Here is a 21360-nt window from a genome sequence, read left to right as displayed (position 1 = left end):
ACCATCAAGTACCGGTTTCCTTTGCCAAGGATGGATGATCTTATGGACTACTTGAGTGGAGCTCAGTACTTCACAAAGATAGATCTCAAGAGTGGCTATCATCAAATATGGATTTGAGAAGGAGATGAGTGGAAAATAGCCTTCAAGACCAAGGAGGGTCTTTATGAGTGGTTAGTCATGCCCTTTGGATTGACGAATTCCCCAAGCACCTTCATGCAGCTCATGAATGAGGTACTTAAGAAGTTCTTGGGAAAATTTGTTATTGTCTATTTGGATGATATTTTAATTTTCAGCAAGACTTTGGAAGAACATTTACTGCATATTCGTAGTGTCCTTGAAAGGCTAAGGGAAGAGAAACTATTAATTAATCTGAAGAAGTGTATCTTTGCAAAAAGAGAGTTAGTCTATTTGGGGTTTGTTATATCACTCGAAGGTCTCAAAATGGATCTGAAGAAGGTGAAAGCCATCTTGGAATGGCCTACTCTAAGGTCTGCTACTAAGGTAAGATCATTTCATGGTCTGGTTAGTTTTTATAGGAAGTTTATTAAGAATTTCAATGGCATATGTGCACCCCTAACTGATACAATAAGAGGGGATAGAAAAGAGTTCAAATGGACTGCAACAGCTGCGAGAAGTTTTGAATTGCTAAAGAAGAAGGTAACTGAACAACCTGTGTTGGCACTTCAAGATTTTAGAAAGGTTTTCTAGGTGGATTTTAATGCCAGTGGCAGCTCTATTGGGGTTGTATTAAGCCAAGAAGGTAAGCCTATTGCATATTTTAGTGAAAAATTGAATGATGCAAAGAAGAAGTATTATGTTTATGATCAAGAGTTCTATGCAATAGTTCAGGCCTTAAAGAAATGGAGGCATTATTTATTTCCAAAGGAATTTTTTTTGTATACTAATCATCAGGCATTACAGTACCTAAATAGCCAAGGTAAATTGAATCAGAGGCATATGAAGTGGGTAGAGTTCTTGCAGAGTTATACATTTGTGTTGAAGCATAGAAGTGGAAAATCTAATAGGGTTGCAGATGCACTAAGTAGGAGACAGTTGTTGCTTATAGTAATGCAGGTTGAAGTAGTTGGGTTTGATGAACTCAAGAATTTGTACCTTGAGGATCTTGATTTTTTTGAAGCATGGAAAGCTTGTAAAGAGCCTATTGCTATAGATAGAACCAAGTGGTTAGACTATTTGATTCAGGATGGCATGTTGTTCAAAGGTAGTCAATTATGCATTCCAAGGAGTTCCATGAGGGAAAATCTGATTAAGGAGAAACACAGTGGAGGGATGGCAGGACATTTTGGTCGAGATAAGACCATTGCCATTCTTAGGGAACATTATTTTTGGCCTCAAATTTCATAGGATGTGAAGAAGTTTTTATAGAGTTGCCAGGTTTGTCAAGTTGCCAAGGGGTTTAGTCACAATACTAGCCTATATCAGCCATTGCCTGTTCCATCAAGGCCATGGGAGGACATAAGTATGGATTTTGTTCTTGGATTGCCAAGGACACAAAGGGGTAATGACTCAGTATTCGTGGTGGTTGATAGGTTCTCCAAAATGGCGCATTTCATTCCATGCCACAAAACTCATGATGTTGTCCATATTGTAGACTTGTTTTTCAAAGAAGTGGTAAGAATACATGGTCTTCCAAGGAGCATAGTTTCTGACAGAGATACTAAATTTGAGGGGTATTTCTGGAGGACATTGTGGAAAAAGTTAAGAACCAACTTGAAATTCAGTTCCACACATCACCCACAAACTGATGGCCAAACAGAAGTTGTAAATAGAAGTCTGGGCAATTTACTGAGATGTTTAGTTGGGGATAAGCCCAAGGGATGGGATTTGATTCTACCACAAGTAGAGTTTGCTTACAATAACTCTATAAATAGGAGTACTGGAAAATCACCATTCCAAATTGTATATGGGAATAGCCCAAGGATTGCACCAGAATTGAGGAAGATAGAGCAAGGGGAGAGGACAAGTGTTGAAGTAGAAGAATTTGTTGAACATATCAAGCGTCTACATAGGAGGTTCAGGCACACATTACCAAGATGAATCAAGAGTATAAAGCTAGGGCTGATCAAATTAGAGGACATAAGGAATTCCAAGTAGGGGATCTAGTCATGGTGCACTTACGAAAAGAAAGATTTCCAGTTGGTACTTACAACAAGCTGAAAATGAAGAAATTTGGCCCCTGCAAAGTTTTGAAGAAACATGACTCGGGAAATGCATATGAGGTGGAGCTTCCAGATGGTATTCACATTTCTCCCATTTTCAACATTGTAGATTTAATAGAGTATCATGATGATGGTGCAGATGAGGAGCTGGTGTTAGAGCCATGCCTGATTCCTGCTTCTAAGAAGGAGGAGATAGAAGACATTCTAGATCATCGTGTGGGTAGGAGTACCAGAAACAGGCAGTATGAAGAGTATTTGGTCAAATGGAAAGGACGACCAATTGATGACTCAACTTGGATTTCAGCAGCTGAGGTTTCCCACTTGGGATTTCCTCTACCATTCATAAAGTGACAAGGTCACTTTTCAATCTACCCTGGGTGTCTAATGTAGGAGCATCTAGAGGTATAAGGGCAATCTTGTGTCACTAAAAAATGTACTTAGACTTAGTTTCTATTTCATGTGTTTTCATTTTTGGACACCCATTTGGGTTAAATAAAGGTTCCAACTCTTACAGTTCCACTATCAGTGTGCTAGTAAATCTCAAAAAAATAGGAGTATGTAATTGGGCCATCATTTTGGTAAACTAGAAGGTGTGAAATTGCCAGATGAATGTAATTGTGATTTAGAGCATTCCAGAAAAAGAATCAGGTCAAAAGGCCCTACGGTTTGAAAGTTATTGCAGTTTTTTGGGTTTTGGAGACCTCCTAAGAATGCTTCAAAGTCAGGTTAGGGGCATTAAATGACCTTGAAAGGGGCCAAAAAGTGGGAGATGAGAGAAGCTGGTACATAGGGCTATAGAGCACTTCAAGAGATTTCTAAAAATGTAAACGATTCTTCAATCGGAGCTACGATTCAAAAGTTATGCCTCTTGAAAGTTCGGTTAACATTTTTGGATTCTTCTAGATTTGCACCAACTTCTAACGCAGCTTTTGGAGCCTTCTATTTGGTCGGTGGATGCCTACTAGCACTTTCTAGAATGTATTCCTAGTCCTTAACCCTCCAAGGTCTATTTAAGGAGATTCCTGGCATTGTAGAAGGCAATTCGGAGTGAAGTTTGAGAGGAGGTACTGAAAGGAGAAATTATCTCCACATTTATGCTATTGTAAGCCCTTAGGGCATGTTTTGAAGTTTATTTTCTCTGTACTGAATGTACTAGCTTATTTTTTAGTTAATACAATTTCCCCTTTTTCTGTTGTGTCCATTCTGTTCTTGGGTTGTGTCCCCATCAATCACTAGTCATGTGATGAGAACAACCACTATCTATAATCTATGTATCATTTTTGCTGATATGAGAAATGAGTTCCATTTCTTCATCATTATTAGATTCATCCTTTACAATAATGTAAACAATTTCTTCTTCTTCATCATCATTAGAATCGTTAGAATCTTTAGCCATGAAACATGTTTTCTTACCTTTACCCTTGAATGATTTGAAGTCTTTCTTACCATTGCACTTGTGACCTTTCTTCACATCCTTATTCTACTTATTTGGGCACCTAGTAGCAATATGTCCAATTTCTTCACAAGGAAAATAGATTAGAGGAACCTTACCTTTGTATTTCCCTTTGTCTCTTGAATATTTCCTTTCTAGCAGAGCTTCAACCACCTTAAGATCACTATCTAAGATTTGTTCTAATTCTTCATCACTATCTAATTAAGGATATTTTATCTTCTTGCCTTTCTCCTTGAGTGAAAGCTTGGCTTCAAATGTTGATTTAATGTTCTTGGCAGCTGGAACATAATTATCATAGTTGTCTTGCTCGAATGCAATCAATCTTCTAACTATGGCCTCTAAATTTATCTTATGATTTGTGTCACATCTTCTTTCTTGAATTGCAGAGACTCTGATTGTATAAATAGGAAGTAGAGTTCTAAGAACTTTACTTATAACTATCTCCTCTTTGATATCTCCTCCAGATGCTTTGATTGCACTAACACTTGCTTTAACTCTTTTAACATATTTTGCTATGTTTTCATCCTCTCTCATCCTCATCTGATCAAATTTTCCTCTCAAACTTTTTGCTTTGTCTCTTCTTAAATTATCATCATCTCCATAGATCTCTTTTAGTTTGTTCCACATTTCAAAGGTAGTTTTGCAGTCCTTTATGTCATCAAATTCTTCATAACTTAGAGCAAATGTAATATCTATCATCATGTTATTGTGATTCTTCCTTTCAACAATATCATTGATAGATAATGTACTAGCAAGTTTTGCATATTTCTCATCAAGGTACTTTAGTCCTAAATCACCAATACAATCCAGATGAAGTCTCATCAATCCCTACCATGCTGAGAAGTTGTCCCTGTTAAGTCTTAGAATTTCCCTCTTGTAAGACATCCTGATCTTTAGCTTAGATCCTTGAAATCATTTCCTGTAAGCACCAAGATGTCTGATACCAATTTTTGGAATTATAGATGAAGTAATTGAGGGGGGGGGGGGGGGGGGGGGGGGGGGTGAATCAGTTAACACAAAAACAAATCCAAATCCCTTAGATGTCTTAAATAACTAGTTACTACTATCACTTGGTAAACACATCACAAAATGTTGTAACTCAATAGATTAACTTGTTACTTATCTTTAAGCATTCATAATTATCAGCATGCATGCAAAAGTAAATAACAAGAACACAAGAGACACCAGATTTAACATGGAAATCCAATATGGGAAAAATGACCAAGTAACTAGCTACCAATTTTCACTCTTCTAAAGTGAGCCTTGTTAGGAGCCAACCCTATTAAAGGTTACAATACACACTATTAGGTGTGACCCTATTAGAGGATTTAATCACCCTGTTAAGAGTGGCCTTGCTAGAGGTCTAAAAAAAAAATCAACTGAACTGTCACCTTGTTAGAGAATTTACAAAATGGCTATTAAACCAACTCTGTTAAGAGATTTTAAAATCACTACTACAATGGTTAGAAAGTAACAATGAATTGACCTGAATATGATGCAACTAAATTTGCTAATTACAGATCTCTATTCTACACCATTAGATCCTCCTTGATCAAAAATAACTTTGCTGCTCCTCAATGATCTCTGATCATCCTTCAAAATTTTCTCTCCCAATAATCAGTCCTCCTTCACATTTGCATCACATCAAATCCATCACACACTTAGAATTCAAAACTTGACCTCTTATATATACCATTCAGATTATCAAGTCAGCTCATTCACAAGTTACATTTACCAATAAACCATACATTAGTTGACTACAAATATTACATTAAACAAATAAACTTCATTTCACAAAACAATGAAATCCTTCATTGGCTGACCCTACTCGGTAAGCACTACTTCCAAAAATAATTCCTTAAGTTAACCATCTCAACTTGGTTAACATTGCAAAATTTGTAGAATCCTTTGGCTGCCAAGTGAACTCGGTAAAAACTAAATTTCCTTCACTATCCATGAGAGCTCAATAAGAACTATCTCTGCCATATTTCCCTTTGATGACCGAGTGAGCTCAATAATAACTGAATTTTTGGTCTTAACCTTGAAAGCTTGATAACAACTATCTATACAAGGTAAAGCCTGAGAACACTCAAAAGACACTGTAAACCTTCTTTGCTAACCTTCTGAGCTTGTCAGACTCTATCTTTTGCCTTGCTAATCAACTTAGCTTGGTAGACTCTATCTGATGACTAATATGACATTTTTTTAACATCAAAGACAACACACAATTGAACAATTGTATCCAACAAAGGCCCCTTCTTGAGTACCATATTATAAACCATAAATAACACGAATATGGTCAAAACTAGGAAGTGTAAGGAGGTGAGATGTCATGTCTTTGTCTCTCATGCAAGGTAGAAGAATTATATACTATCACCATACACCTTATGATAGAATGTTGATAAGTAGGTTATGAGATTTAGGTATGTCATGATTAGCATCCTTCTTATTAATATTGGATCTGAGATCTTATTTAGATCGATATACATTGTAGTCATTATTGTCATAAGTATCGTATTCAAAATTTATCAAGTTGGTAAGCTAAGACCCTATGGAATAAAGTCTCAAGATGTTATAACTTAGAAAACTATGCTGACGGGTTCATAGTATGTTATGATCTATTAGGATAGTTTTTTTAGGAGGCCATTATGAAAAGATGAATTAACATCTGCCCTTGTGAGTACTAATAATAATTATAGACAAAAATTGTTATCAATTTAGATAAAGGCCTACTCAGTAGAGCTCGACGTGATGTAAATATAATAAGTAAATTGTTGTACAAGTAGTATTAGGTGGATAGGCTACAATGAATGATGATTAAGATGAAGATATAATATATTGACTAACAGATATAATGGGTTTACCTAGTGACTTATTTTTAACCTATGCAAACATGATTATGAAAACATCTTGATTTCCTAACATTGGTGATTTTAGAGACATATGCCTTATCATGTAATATCTCATAATGATAATGAGATAGCATTAGTAATCAAATTATATTTAATTGAATCAAGTATACTAGTTGTGATGATTACATTTTAGTGGTTTTGATCTAAGGTATGTAATTAGAACTAATTTTCATGTTGGTTGATTTAGCAATATAGATGCAACATGTCATCATTTTAATAGGAAATGGACTATGATGTGATGTGCGATGCTAAATTGGTTATGATGATTTATAATTAAATGTGATGTGCAGATTTTTATATCTTAATGTTTTTAATGTCTTATTTGAAATGATTAAGTAAAGCAATTCCATTGAATTATGTTAATATGGATTACATAATATTTAAATTCATATGCATTTATGATATATATTTTATATGACCTCCTTGGACAACTGATGCTCAATTTTAGTGTACAAGAAGTGGAACCATGGGAATCTTTTGGGGAAACAAGTTTCAAACTTATGTGAACACAGTTAGCCAAGGTGAATCTTTGGAAGGTTCAAAAGCCTCATTGTGATGTATTTTATTTTGTAAATGTAAGCTTTCTTTTGTGTGAAATTTTTAATCACAAAAATGCATTAGGGACACTCATGATTATGTGGAATGTGTTTTTAGGTGTCACTTGACACTTGTGTATTTTGTGTGTTAATGACATGTCATCTACGGTTTTTGTCATGGTGGAATTTTACCCTAAATAATTACCTTGTTAATGATTAAGTAAACCCACTTGGCAAGGGCTAGGATGGGTCATTATCCAAAGGAAATTCGAATTTAGACTTGAATAGGATTTTGGAGGGTCATTAGGTGGTCCCAAAGTGTCTTTTATGTGAAGATAAGCTACCCATATAATATTATAACATGTTAGGGACCTAATTTTGACCATGATAGTGACTAGATAGCCTAGGGGGCCCTTTACCAATGCCTTCTTCCACCAATTCAAAAATGGAGTTTTCACATGAGTCTTTCCCATGTTTCTACTCAGTCAAAAATAGTGAACTTAAGGGGAGACAAGGTTGTAAGAGGGTGTGGCTTGGTGTTTTTACCAAAATAGTTAGTGGGAAAGCCTTTTTAGAGAGTCTTGGAAAAACTAGTGGGGTGTTCACCCACACTCTAAGTTTAGAGATAGTTATGGTTTTAGAGGGAGGCTAAGGGAGCTCTTCATCAACTATCATTGCCTTTATCTTGGACCAAGATTGGTGCTCAAACTATAACCATTTTATTTTAGCACTACATAATCGATCTGCAAGTATGGAGTGTTGTTATGGGATCAGGCATTGATATTGTACTCCTTGGGTTGTGTTGTGATTGTGCATTGTGTTTCATGCATCCTTTTGGTTTTCTTCCTTGATCTCCTTGTTCTGTTTGAATGTTGAATTTTTTCATGGGTGTGAAGGCTTCACTCACCCTTGAGAAGGAAGAGAAGCCTTGGGTGAAGGGGCTAGCTGGGCTCAACATTGTAGTTGAGAAAATCTACCTCATGATGAGGAGTTGTTATGTATTTCATGGAGTATGGGCTCCATTGAACCCATATGCCTTCTTTTATTTTTGGAGGTATAATTTTATGTGTAAGAAGGAGGATATTTTATGATACCTTGAGAGGAAAAAATGCAATTGAAATTTTATTTTTGACTTATGGATATGGCATTCTTCTCCTTGAAGAGCCCACCTTCACCCTATGTGTTAATGATTCCAATGATGAATCAATGTGAAAACCTTAGAAGGTATTGTTATGTGTTTTGTTGTATATTTTCATGCATTATCAAATTTTGTATGTGTGTATCCCATTTGGACTTGTTTCCCCTACTCAATGGTTGGCTTTATAGAAGCCTAGGATGGGAGGTGAGCCTCCATGGTTCCTAGTTTTGTATTCTTGTTGTAGGTTTGTTCTATTGAACCCATAAGAAAATAAAACTTTTATTTCTCATGGGTAGAAGCATCATGGAAAAGAACCCTGTCATTTGTGTATTGCATGAGTAATGGAGAGATTCCCACTATGTTCACTTGTTGTGACATAGGACTACATGTTGGCAATATTAGAACTAGTAAAAATGTATTTGTATTAAAGTTAGTAATGTGTATTTACAAATAATCAAAGATGATTTGAATATCATTGATGTAGTTGGAAAGTAGAGAGGAATCATTTTGAATAGAGAATCCATTATATTTAAGGACCTTTGATAAGGTATCAAGTATATGTGTAATGTATTAATTTTCAAGACATGAGTTACTATGAGTAGATTGTATTTCTTCCAAAGATGTTGACTAGGTAAAAGAATTTTTTATAATGTAATGAGTTCAATGAGAAATATCATTTTAACCATGGAGGAAGCTTCGTAGTTAAGTGCGCTCAAGCTGGAATAGTACTGGGATGGGTGACCTCCCAAGAAGTCCCGGTGCTTCACCCTTGTGAGCATCACCTAGATCCAATGAGTGCTAAGTGTTCCATTTATTCTCATGAGAGATGTATTCATGTTGAATCACTACTCATGAAACATGGATCAATGAGTTTGACTCAAAAATCACATAGTTAAATCGTGATAGCAATATCACAATTTGGCTTGTTGTGGAAATTATCTCCTACTTATCAATATCATTTCAACTTTATTTTATTGTAGAAGAAAAGGAATGGGATTGGTAGATTTTAGGTGGACTCAATTTGATCTAAATGTTCCTACTAGATATTATTTCCAAGAGAATCCCATGTAATAAACCTAGTCTTAGAGTAGATTTGATCAATTTCTTTTGATCTACACAAATATGTTAGGATGTTAGGAAAACTTCAAACTATTGCCATAACTAGACTAATATCACAAATATTTAATAGATATTATTAGAAAAACATAAATTTAGCACCAAAAAAAAGATGCATAAGGAAACATGCCTGCAGCTAGGTATCAAACTCTCTAGATTTTGTATGAGTAGTAAAAAAATCCACTTTTAATACAAACCAATAAAAAATTAAGGGAGGATATACCTTGGAACCTAGTCCATGGATTATTAATAAAATAATATATCAACTAAGAGATAATACACACACACACACACACACACACACACACACACAAAAAAAAATCATATCTCATAGTTATATGTAGGAAAAGACTCATAAGATTCTCGTGACCCTTGTGTCACAATTTCAAAGCAACAAAGAGAAACCAAGAAATTAAATAAAAGCTATGTCAAGGACCTAGGAACTCACCCTACCCCCAACTTAGACCTAAGTTACCATAGTCTACATTACATAAAAGAGGAGAGAAATACTATTTCAATGGAGGAAGTTAACCCATTGGAAAGGAGAAGGGGAGGAAATCTTGCAAAAAGCTCTACATGTCTTAGGGATATGGAAAGGTGTGCACATCTTTCCAAAAACTATCCCCTCCCACTTGCAAAGCCAAACACTTTTCTCAAGCACGTGACTCCACCTTTGATGTGGACTTGTCCTTGCTAAGGTTCCTAGGAATAAGGAGGCCTAGGTAGATGTGTTGGGGGTAGAGCATGCACTTAGGAGTTAAGGGAGGGCACGTATAGGGATTTAATCATGGGAATGGGAGAAAGAGGTAGTGTTAAGGATGGTCAATGGTTTTAGTGGTATTAGTAGGATATGTAGGGAATGATGTCTTTTTCTTTTTTTTTAATGTTTGGAAAAGAGGGGAGTGGTATAGGATAGTAGGTAGGGGAGTATAATATAGGCTTTTACGATATTTAAAATGATTAAATGTTAGGAAATAGATTTTTAATCATTGTTTTTTAATATAATTTATTTATCAAATTTTTTATTAGTATTTAGATAATAATGGTATGATTCTTAGTTGTGGCACCTTTAGAAAGAGGTTATCTAGAGAATTATCACAGTTTGGAAATTAAATACAAATATATTCTATATGACCTTTGTTAATGTGAGACGGGTACTACATTTGATCTATAAGTAGATATTTAATAATACTATGAAATTTGAATATATTAAAATATAAATTAACATTAATTCCTCTTCATGTTATCTAAACCTATAAATTTATACATATGAACATAATTCTTTTTTTTTTTTGAAGTATTCTTCAATTAATAGCTACATGGGAAGTTGATGGTAAATTGTATGTTGGGTACTACAGCTAATGTGTACTAAGAGAAGCTAGCATAAACTTCTTGTTAGTAACAAAAGGTTAATGGATGCATGTATGCTTAATTAGTTTCAATGTTAAGAATTATTAAAATTAAAATAGTAATTACTAATAAAAAGGTTATTAGAAAGCAATACATTATAGCAATTTGAAACAAAACAAAATTGATAATTGAACTAGGAATCTAGTTAGTAGTACTTAGTTTGTAAGACATCATTATAGTTGAAGTTAATAAAGGATAAGATGTAAGAAACTCATTTAAATAGTTGTACCTATATAATAACAACTAGAATAGATTTGGACATAGAATGTAACAAGTTAATGTTATATATACATGGTAGGATGACTTGTAATTAGAACATCTTGGACATGTATAAACGTTTACACATTCACCAACTATTGAATTATTGCAATTATATTGATAAGAAATTTATACCTCAAAGCTATATGTACAATCCTTTATTACAAGGTTAGGATGTGGAAATAAAAATGATAATATCATCTAGCTAACATGTTATAGCTTGTATTTCTAGTGAATGTTAGAAACTAATTGGTTTCCATTGAAAGCTTGAAGTCCAAAAAAATTGAATGAAACAAATTCTTCGACATCAACTAGAATTAATTAGCTCCAACTCAATGATCAAATAAAGTAACATTCCAATATTTCTTGAGGGGCACAAGTGGGTATATTCCAAGTACCCCATAGTTTGATGGAATATTCTTAATAAAGTAAATGTATGTATAAGTGTTATCCTTTAGTTCACCTTTAAGGGGAAAAAAAATTTGGTTTTGTTTTGCCTTGTAAAATTTAGGGAATGACAATGGTTCAATCCCTCTTGAAAAAATCTTCATTTTATTTTGTATGATTTGTGATTTTCTAGTGAATCAGCCAATTAGTTCTTTCACAATTTCCAGGCCTTCCTTCATTGTGAAGATTATTTTAGGAAAAATTGGTTTCTTTGCCATCAACTAAATTAGTCTCTCCAAAAACTAAATATATGGCCCCATTGACTAAAAATAGGGGATATCCATGAGAGTGCTTCATTGCAAATGTGCTCAATACCCTACTCTCTTTATTTCATTTTCTACCCTTAAGACATCTTCAAATTTTGTCAATTTCTCTGTAGCTTCCCCTTTAGCTACAATATTTTTGATCAAGTCATCATAGGGTGACTCCTTAGTGTTGGGAAACACATAACCCCTAATATCTTTTAGATAATTCCTCATAAAGCCTTCTAGGTTATACATTCTATATGCAGCAGTGGATAAATTGTACTGGTCAAGGAAAGCATGAATCTATTCTAAAGATTCTTTTCCTATTGAAAAATCCCCTATTCTAAAGCATCTACATAGAAAGGTGCCCTTATGCACTTTTGGTCCTAGTAATGCCCTATTAACCATGAATAACTGCCACATGAATTTAATGATGGCAAGTCTAGGAGGGATATACTTTGGCAGTATAAGTGGTGGTTGGGGGCATCCATAGACTCTCATGAGGGAAAAGGTTTGAAACAAAAATATGTCATCCTAATTATGGTCTAGCCTCTTACATTGAGGCAATAGGGTTGTTCTTAACAAACTCTTCAAAACTTCAAGAGCCCTAAAGAAACTAGAGTCTAACATTTTCATTATTATAGAGCTAAAATTATTAAAGAATGAAGTAGAATCAAAATAATGATAAAATCTATCCCATACCCATGTCCAAAGTTGCATTGGCAACTCTCTATTTGCATCAAATGTTTGGTCTATGAAGTCTAGGCTAATGTACCCCACATTCTTGTATGGAATTAAATGCATTAGGAATGAATAATGGTGGAATTTGAAATTCCCTAATTCTCCTTTCTGTTCCAATCAATATTTTCTTTCATCTTCTCTAAGATATAAGCTACATAAGCATATTCCCCACCATGATATGCATTTTGAACATCTTGGGCTATAATGTAGATTGACCTATATAGAATATCATACCTATCACTACCCATTACCTTATGGGCACCATATACAATATTCTAAAAGTAATTCTTAAATTTGTACAAAGGCATCATTTTATACACTTTATTTGGATAATCCCCTAATTTATTGAGGTCCATAGGGATGTGTTGCATCATAGTCTTTCAGTGTAGGCCTTTGTATTCCTCTCAAAATTTCCTTGAATTTCATCTATGTCTAGTGGCTTACTTATTTAACCCTCTAATCCAAAGGCTTCAATGAAAGAAGCACAATCCAACTTACTTAGAATTCTCCCATCATGCCTATGGAATGTTTTGGTTGTTAGGTTGTAATATTTGATTAGGGCCTTCACCAAATTAACATCTTCAAATACTTCAAGGAGCGAGAGCTTCACCAAATTCCTCTTCCATAGATTGCAGACAATGATCTTTTCAAACTTGTCATTATAGAAATATCTAAAGAGCTCATACCCATTGACACTAGGGAAAATTGCATCTCTGTAGATCACATATGGGTCTCTAAAATCATGTTCATTTGCAAAAATGGCATTTGTTGAGTCTGGGAATATCTTCATCCATTCATTTGCAAATTTGCTCATTTTTCTCTGCCAAGTCTTTCCTCCCTTTGAGTTAATTTTTTTGTAACCTCCATATCCATACCTTGAATATATTCTACCTCTTTATCTAACATTTTTATTGTAAACAATAATCTAGAAGTTATGCACTTAGCACTGAAAACTCTAAAATCTTCACACTAAAACTCAGCAACTTCTCAAATTCTTTACACTTCTACAAATGGTAATTTGTTATTAGCTTGGAGAATGTATTTTATGCTATGAGTACTTCATCAACTATTTTTTTTCATTGATTTCATACATGCATGAGTCTTAAACTCAATTTTTTCTATCACCTCTATGGAGAATCAACATAACTATCCAACTTAGTACTTTTTTGTACTTTCTTTAATTTTCATTGGTTAAGAAGTTCCTATCATTTTCCAACTCATAGAAAGAAAAAATAATTTTTCATGTCATATTTTAGGGCTTTTTATGTTATGATTAATTTTGAATTTCAAACCCTTCATAATCCTGTAAGCAAAGAAATTGACCTTTACAATCTTACAATTGATCATTCATCATATGAGTGAAGGGCCCTTTTAAGCTTCCTATGATCTTATACCTAATAGATTATCATAAGATCAGAAAGATCAACTACTATATCTTCTTTAGAACCATGAACTCATGCTAGGTAGTTAACAAACTCTTTTGTAGCATCAACAACATAAAAATGAACTTTTATGATCTTATGATCATAGCTTCCCATAGCATCGTAGCTTACCTTTCCTTGTTGTACAATCTCTCAATCATAGCTATTGAAATCTTCATTGTAGCTTCAAAAGATTTATTTTAACCAATGCCTTTACCTCTTGATTATATACTAACTATTATCTTTTCATTTATCTTAACCTTGAAATCTCTAACAGCTACTTTTTCTTAAACCTTATGAACATATGCTTAACCTTGTTTCATAGCCTCAAAAACCTTCATGGCTTGCTCTTGCAATCTTATGATCTCCTATCTTTGTATCTTCATAAAAATTTATTAAAATGTGTTGAATTCCCTATTACTTATATGCTTGGCCCCACTTTGCAAGATTGTAACGCTTCACAACCTTAAAAATTCATGCCTAATGATCTTACGCTTCTCTTGTTTTTTGTATTGTTGAGGGTCCACTTAAAATATTTTATGCTTATACACTTTTCCATTCATCGTAAGATTATAACACCTGATATTCAACACAAAACACTTATGATGATACACTACCATTATGAGCATAAGATTGAAACTCCAATAAAATATTTCCATGATTCTACAATTTTATTAGATATCGTATCATCAAGAGACTCAATAATAATATTTATGATCATGCACTAGCCCTTGTTTCATAACATTAGGAGACTTGAAACCTTATCCCTATGGATCCATGCTAAGCCCTTGATTACAAGATCATATCAAAAGATAGAAATCATGAAAATCAAATATGATCTCCTACTAAACATAAAACCTAGGGTACAGGATATAATTCTCAAGACATTATAGGATACTATGTTAGGGAAAAATTTTTAGAAAGGGCTAGGGTATAACTCTACTAGGTTAGAGTTTTTATTAGAATATTGACAACAATATATGAAAACCCCAACTGCATAACACATTTCAAGACATTTTCATAGTAAATTTTCAAAATTTTGGCATAGTGAAAATAAGGGTCATTGGTGGCTCTATCTAGGGATGATGGATAACTTGTAATGTCCCGTTTAGGACATTTACAGATCTTCTCCAATTTATATCCTTTCCATTATATTTTTCATCTGATTGCTTCTTTATTCCTATAGTTTTCATGATAATTCCTATCTGGTAGCCTTTTGATTGTGTGATATTCAATATATATGTGTATTTTCAAAGGTTTTCCTCTTTTCATAATAATAGTTATAATTATATTATATATTAATAATATAGATTAATATCAATTATATATGATTATATATTAATATTATTTATATATAAGATTATGATAATATATGATTATATATGAATTTTAATTAAATATTATTTTAAACAAGGATATAATGTCATATACTATTGTTATTCAAATATATATGTATTAATTATTTATGACATATAAATATCTATTTAAAAATAATATTCATATATGTATATATGTATATATGTATATATATATCTATGTATAATTAATATTTATATAACAATCTATATTTATATCTCAATATAGTAATATTTTATATGAATTAGAAATTATTAATATTATACTCTTATATATAATACTTATTTATTAGATGCTAGAATGGGGACATTACAATCCTCCCCTCTCGAATTTGCTTGTCCTCAAGCAAAATCATTCAAACACAAGCTTTTCCATAGACACAAAACATATTTGCATTCAAAAGACAAGAGAAATTTATGAAATATACATGAAACACAAAGCATACATGATGTAGACAAATGAAAACACGATGCAGACAGATGAAAACATGAAGTAGACATGATGCAGACAAATGAAGACATGGAGCAAACACAATGCAAACACATCATACATTATTTTTCACAAATGAAGTAGAGCAAAAAATTTATAAAATATACTTCCCTAGTATGCATTTTTTTATCGTAGATCCTACAACACAAACAATTATTAGCATGTACATGTATATAATAGCTTCAAAGAAAATATTAGTCATGATGAATTATTTTTGAACCAATTCCCTACCAATCCCAAGAGCATAAATTTGGCCCTCTTGGCCTTGATGGCAGCCAGTGACATCCATCAAGGTCGTCTACTTGGAAGATTCTCAACTAAATAGAGTTGACATGATGTCAAGTCTTAATCAATCTAAGCCCAGGAGCATAACTTTGGCCCTCTTGGCCTTGATGGTAGCCATTGACATCCATCAAGGTGTTCTACTTAGATGGTAATCTTATTCTTCCTACCTAATCCCAAGAGCAAAACTTTGGCCCTCTTGGCCTTGATGGCAGCCTGTGACACCCATCAAGGTGGTCTACTTAGGAGGTAATATTTATTCTTCTTAAGGAAATTCTTATAAAAAATCCTGACAAAGTATTCATATCTTTAGTTTAGAGAATACAACAGATTTAATTTTGAATTAATCTTTATCAAAACCATTTACATTCAAAAGACATAGTTCTTTATAGCCTTATAAACTTAATTTACTATTAAGATACTAGAGGAGGAATCATAATAGGGTGCCTTGTTGCCCAACCAATGGGCCTCACTATTCTCCCTCATTATCATTACCTTCCTCTAACCATAATTTCCAAGAAGGCACCTTTTTATGATGTACCCTAAGATATCCCATCACCGAGGCCTTACCCGATACCAGTAGGCTTTATCCAGTACCTCGAGTGATGTCAGCTAGTCCATTCCACCACAGGCCTTATCTTGACTTGGAGAATCATGATCTTCATCAGTACTAAGTATTATTCAATGGTTATTCTAATGCTTCCTTTTTGGATTAATCTATTTAATTATCCTAAGAGAAATTAATATTAACTCAATACTCTATTTTAATGTTTATTCTTGAAACTTTGATATTAATCTAATTATTAATCTTGGTATACATTTTTAATAGAGAGCTTTAAAACTAATTATCATTCTTGACATATATGTTTAAAGCTAATGTCAATCAATGATTACTATCTAAATATATATTCTTAATATAATGTATTAATAACAATTCAATTGCATATTCCTCAATCAAAGTGATTGGTCAATTCAAATATTAATAATAGTTTAATTGCATATTCTCCAATTCAAAATGGCTGTCAATTCAATCCATATATTAATTCCATTGTTGGAAAGCATTATAAAATTTGTACTTGGTTGCTCGTAACAGTCAGAGTATGAGGGATCATCACCCAAGTTTGTATGTTGCGTAGAGGTTGTACCTACAGTCTAACATTGCGCAGGATATGTATGCTAACAGAGCTATAATTAATAGTTTTATTTACTTCAGACTTCACGTGGATGAGAGGAGTTTCATACTTCTTTTTTATTAACTTATTCCAAGTTTTTCCTTGCTTTCTTCGACTCTACCACAGTGGCAATATGGATTTCAACGCTTATATCAAACCTAGCTTAATTTTATTCAATATTATTTAGTTGGTGGGATCAATGTATGGTAGTATCCATGTGGGCTACAAGGTTGGCATTATTCATACTTTTCTTTATATATATATTTTTTTTTTCTGGTCTTCTAAAACATTCTCTCCCATTATTTCTCTTTTGAGTATACTTTTTATCTTTTCTATTTATTTTTTTCTTTCTAAAATTGATACTCCATATGAATTTATGATCTGCATTATCTATTCAATCTCTTCAGCTTGTTTGGCTTGCCCTAGGTCTATATAGCTCCTCCAAATAGATTTCATGCTTCACATAAAGGTTCTCTTATTTCCAATTAATCCTTTCATGTGAAAAATTTAACTATTGCAATCACTGATTATTAATCTCCTATCATAAATGATTATTAAACTGCTGAAAATAAATTCCCAGCTAATATCAAAAAATAACACTACTGCAACTTCACTTTAAAATACGGAAAGAAATGCGCAATACAATGAACACAATATTTTTGAACAAATTGTCCTTGGAAAAACCCCTAAGGGAAAACCAATTCTACAAATGAGAAATTATATTAAACTTCAACAAATCAAGAGATAAAAAACTCCTTGCCTCTTACTGGCAGAATTTTGACAACCTCCTAATTTATCCCACTGATATTCCCCACTACTATTCCCATGCTAACATTGTGCCCTTGCTAACACTGCAAGACTGTTTGCTAACACTGCAAACTTACAATCTCATTTGCTAGCACTGCAAATGTTTCTCCAAACTTCATATTCTCCAAATGCCCCTCTGACCTCCTTTTATACTACTCATTTTGGTAAACCAATGGCCGAGATCGATTTACAATCGACGATTGAGATTAAAACAACTTAACAACCCTAACCAAGTCAGTTTCTAGTTGTTTCCAAAAGTGGTCAATTAATTAACAAATATTTGTTTCTAATCTAACCAATTAGTTAGCAAAAAAATTACTTGCTAAATAATAGCAAATGGATGAACAGTTGTCCAAAGCTAACAAAACTAACACTCCCTCTTAGTGAGGAAGTTGTTCTGCAGGACACCTAACTTATCTCTGAAGAAGATAAATTTTGCCTTCCCCAATGCCTTAGTCAGAATGTCTACTACTTGCTCCTCTATAGGTATGTACTATAGCTAAAATACTCCCCTTTGTACACAATCTCTGATGAAGTGATATTTGATATCTATATGTTTAGACCTATCATGAAACACTGGATTCTCAAACAACTTGATGCAACTCTGATTATCACAATGTATCATAGTAGTCTCAACCTTCTGATCAAACAAAACTACTAACAACTTTCAAATCCATATAGCTTCACATGTCACCATGCTAGCTACTATGTATTTTGCTTCTGCTAAACTCAGAGCCACAGGCTTTTTCTTCCTGCTAAACCAAGAAACAACTCTTGATCCCAAACTGAAACAACACCCTAAAGTGCTCCTTTTGTTGGTTGTACTTCCTGCCCAATCTATGTCAGTATAGCCTATCAACCTGATACCTTCACCTTGAACATATCCGATGCCATACTCAACTGTACCACACAAGTAACATAGCACATGCTTAGCTGCTATCCAATGCATTCTCTTTGGTTCAACCATGAACTAACTAAGAGAGTTAACTGCAAATGCTATATCTGGCCTAGTGTTGACCAAATACATAAGCGAACCAATCAACTTTCTATATAAAGTGGGATCTACATCCTTCTCCTTAGATGTATCTACCTTCCTCCAATTCATAATCATGGGTGTAGACATGGCTTTGCAATCCTCCATCCCAAATTTCTTCAAGATTTCAATGCAATATTTCCCTTGACCAAGGAAAATCTCCCCATCTATCTGCCACACTTCCATGCCTAGAAAGTAGTGCATAAGTCCTAAATCCTTCATCTCAAACTCTTCTACAAGGTTCCTCTTGCAATCCACTATGAGCCTAGTGAACCTGTAAGAAATAGGTTATCCACATAAAGAACAAGAATGAGAATCTCACCCCCAACCATCAAGTAGTAGAGGTTAGCATCTACTTCACTCTTCACAAAGCCCATTTTTTGTAAGTATTTATCAATGCACTCATACCATGCTCTAGGAGCTTGCTTGAGTTCGTACAATGCTTTCTTCAATCTATACACATGGGTCTCTTTGTTGTGTGCTACAAAGCCTTCTGGTTGTTCTATGTATACCTCCTCCTTCAACTCACCATTAAGGAATGTTGTCTTGACATCCATTTGATGGAATTTCCATCCCATTTGTGTTGCAAGTGAGATTACAGCTCATATAGAAGTATACCTAGCAACTGGAACAAATGTCTCCTCATAGTCTATTCCCTCCTTCTGAGAGAACCCCTTTGCCATGAACCTTGCCTTGTATTTCTCGATGCTACCGTCTGCATCGTGCTTTATCTTATAGATCTAGCATGATCCAACTACAGCCCTATCTATTGGTCTAGGTACTACCTCCCACACATCATTCTACATTATTGAAGAATATTCCTCAACCATAGCATCTTGCCATACCTGATGTTCTACAGCTTCCTAATAGCTAGAAGGCTCACTATCTACCAACTGGCTAACTAATGCCACATAGTCATTGAACTTGGATGGTTGTCTTCGCTATCTAGTACTCTTCCTAGGAGCTCCCACAAACTCCTGAGTATCTCTTTGTGTATCTAGAACCTCATGGTTCTCACTGCCAACTGTAGAGGATGAAATGTCAACCTCTAAGTCTTCTAGATGCATTTCTTGTTGCACCTATTACTCCATACTCTATGAATCTTCACTAACTGAGTCTACACTTGTACTGGTAACTATACTTGAGCTTTGTTACCCTTGACTTGGTCTTGGAGCTTCTATTAGCTGCTCACTCTAATCATCTACTGGAAAATCTCTCGATCTCCTAAATTCCTTGTCCTCCATGAACTTGACATCATGTCTAAAAATTATTCTTTTAGTCCCCAGAATGAAAATCCTATATGCCTTTGAGGTCTCACTGTACCCAAAAAATTACCCCCTCCCTGCAGTCTGATCTAACTTTGTACATGTATCTCTAGGAATATGACAATATGCCAAACTCCCAAATATCCTAAAGCAACTAACATCTAGCTTCTTCCCTGTAAAAGCCTCCTCTGGTGTCATCTTCCCTAGCACCTTGCGTGGAACTCTATTATGGATGTGGATTGATGTATTACATGCCTCTGCCCATAAGTAATGGGGCATGTCCTGGTCATGTAGGATAGCTCTTTCTGCCTCCGATATAGAATAGTTCTTCCTCTCAGCAACTCCATTCTGCTATGGATTGTAAGGAACAACTCATTCTCTCTTGATTCCTTCTCTAGTATAGAACTCCTAGAAGGCATTTCCTTTGTACTTTCCTCCATTGTCTGACCGAAGAACCTTTATCTTCTTTCCTATTGAATTCTCCACAAGAGCCTTGAACTCTTGGAATCGACTGAAAACCTCATCCTTAGTCTTCAAGAAGTATATCTAGGTCTTTCTAGAGAAATCATCAATAAAAGTAACATAGTACTCATATGCTCTGAGAGATTTTGTCAACATCGGTCCACAAACATCTGAATGTACTAGATCAAGAACACCCTTAGATCTGGTGTCACTCCTTGGAAAAGATGCTTTCACAAACTTTCCTAGCACACCTCCTTTACATACATCTTCATGCTCTATCCTCACCTTTGGAACACCTATCACCATCTCATGAAGCAATCTAAGTGTTCCATGATGAATATGGCCCATCCTCCTATGCCATAGCTCTCCAAGATCTCTAGGATTAATGTTGCTCATGAGTGCCTTAGGAGTATCAAACTACAATTTATAAAGGCGACCACTCCTAACTCCAATAGTTATGGGTGATTTCCAATCCTTGTGCTTAATCAACACATTTGTCCCTCTAAAGAGTACATTATACCCCCTATCCTGAAGAACAGATATAGAAATCAAATTCATACCTAAGCCTGACACATATAACACATCATGAAGTGGAATTATCTTTCCATTCTCCCTCTGAAACTAAATAGTCCCTTTC

This window comes from Cupressus sempervirens, chromosome 9, assembly GCF_028749045.1.
Source record: "Cupressus sempervirens isolate cs-2001-9-10 chromosome 9, ASM2874904v1, whole genome shotgun sequence".
Lineage (NCBI taxonomy): Eukaryota > Viridiplantae > Streptophyta > Pinopsida > Cupressales > Cupressaceae > Cupressus > Cupressus sempervirens.
This window is presented reverse-complemented; position numbering follows the sequence as displayed.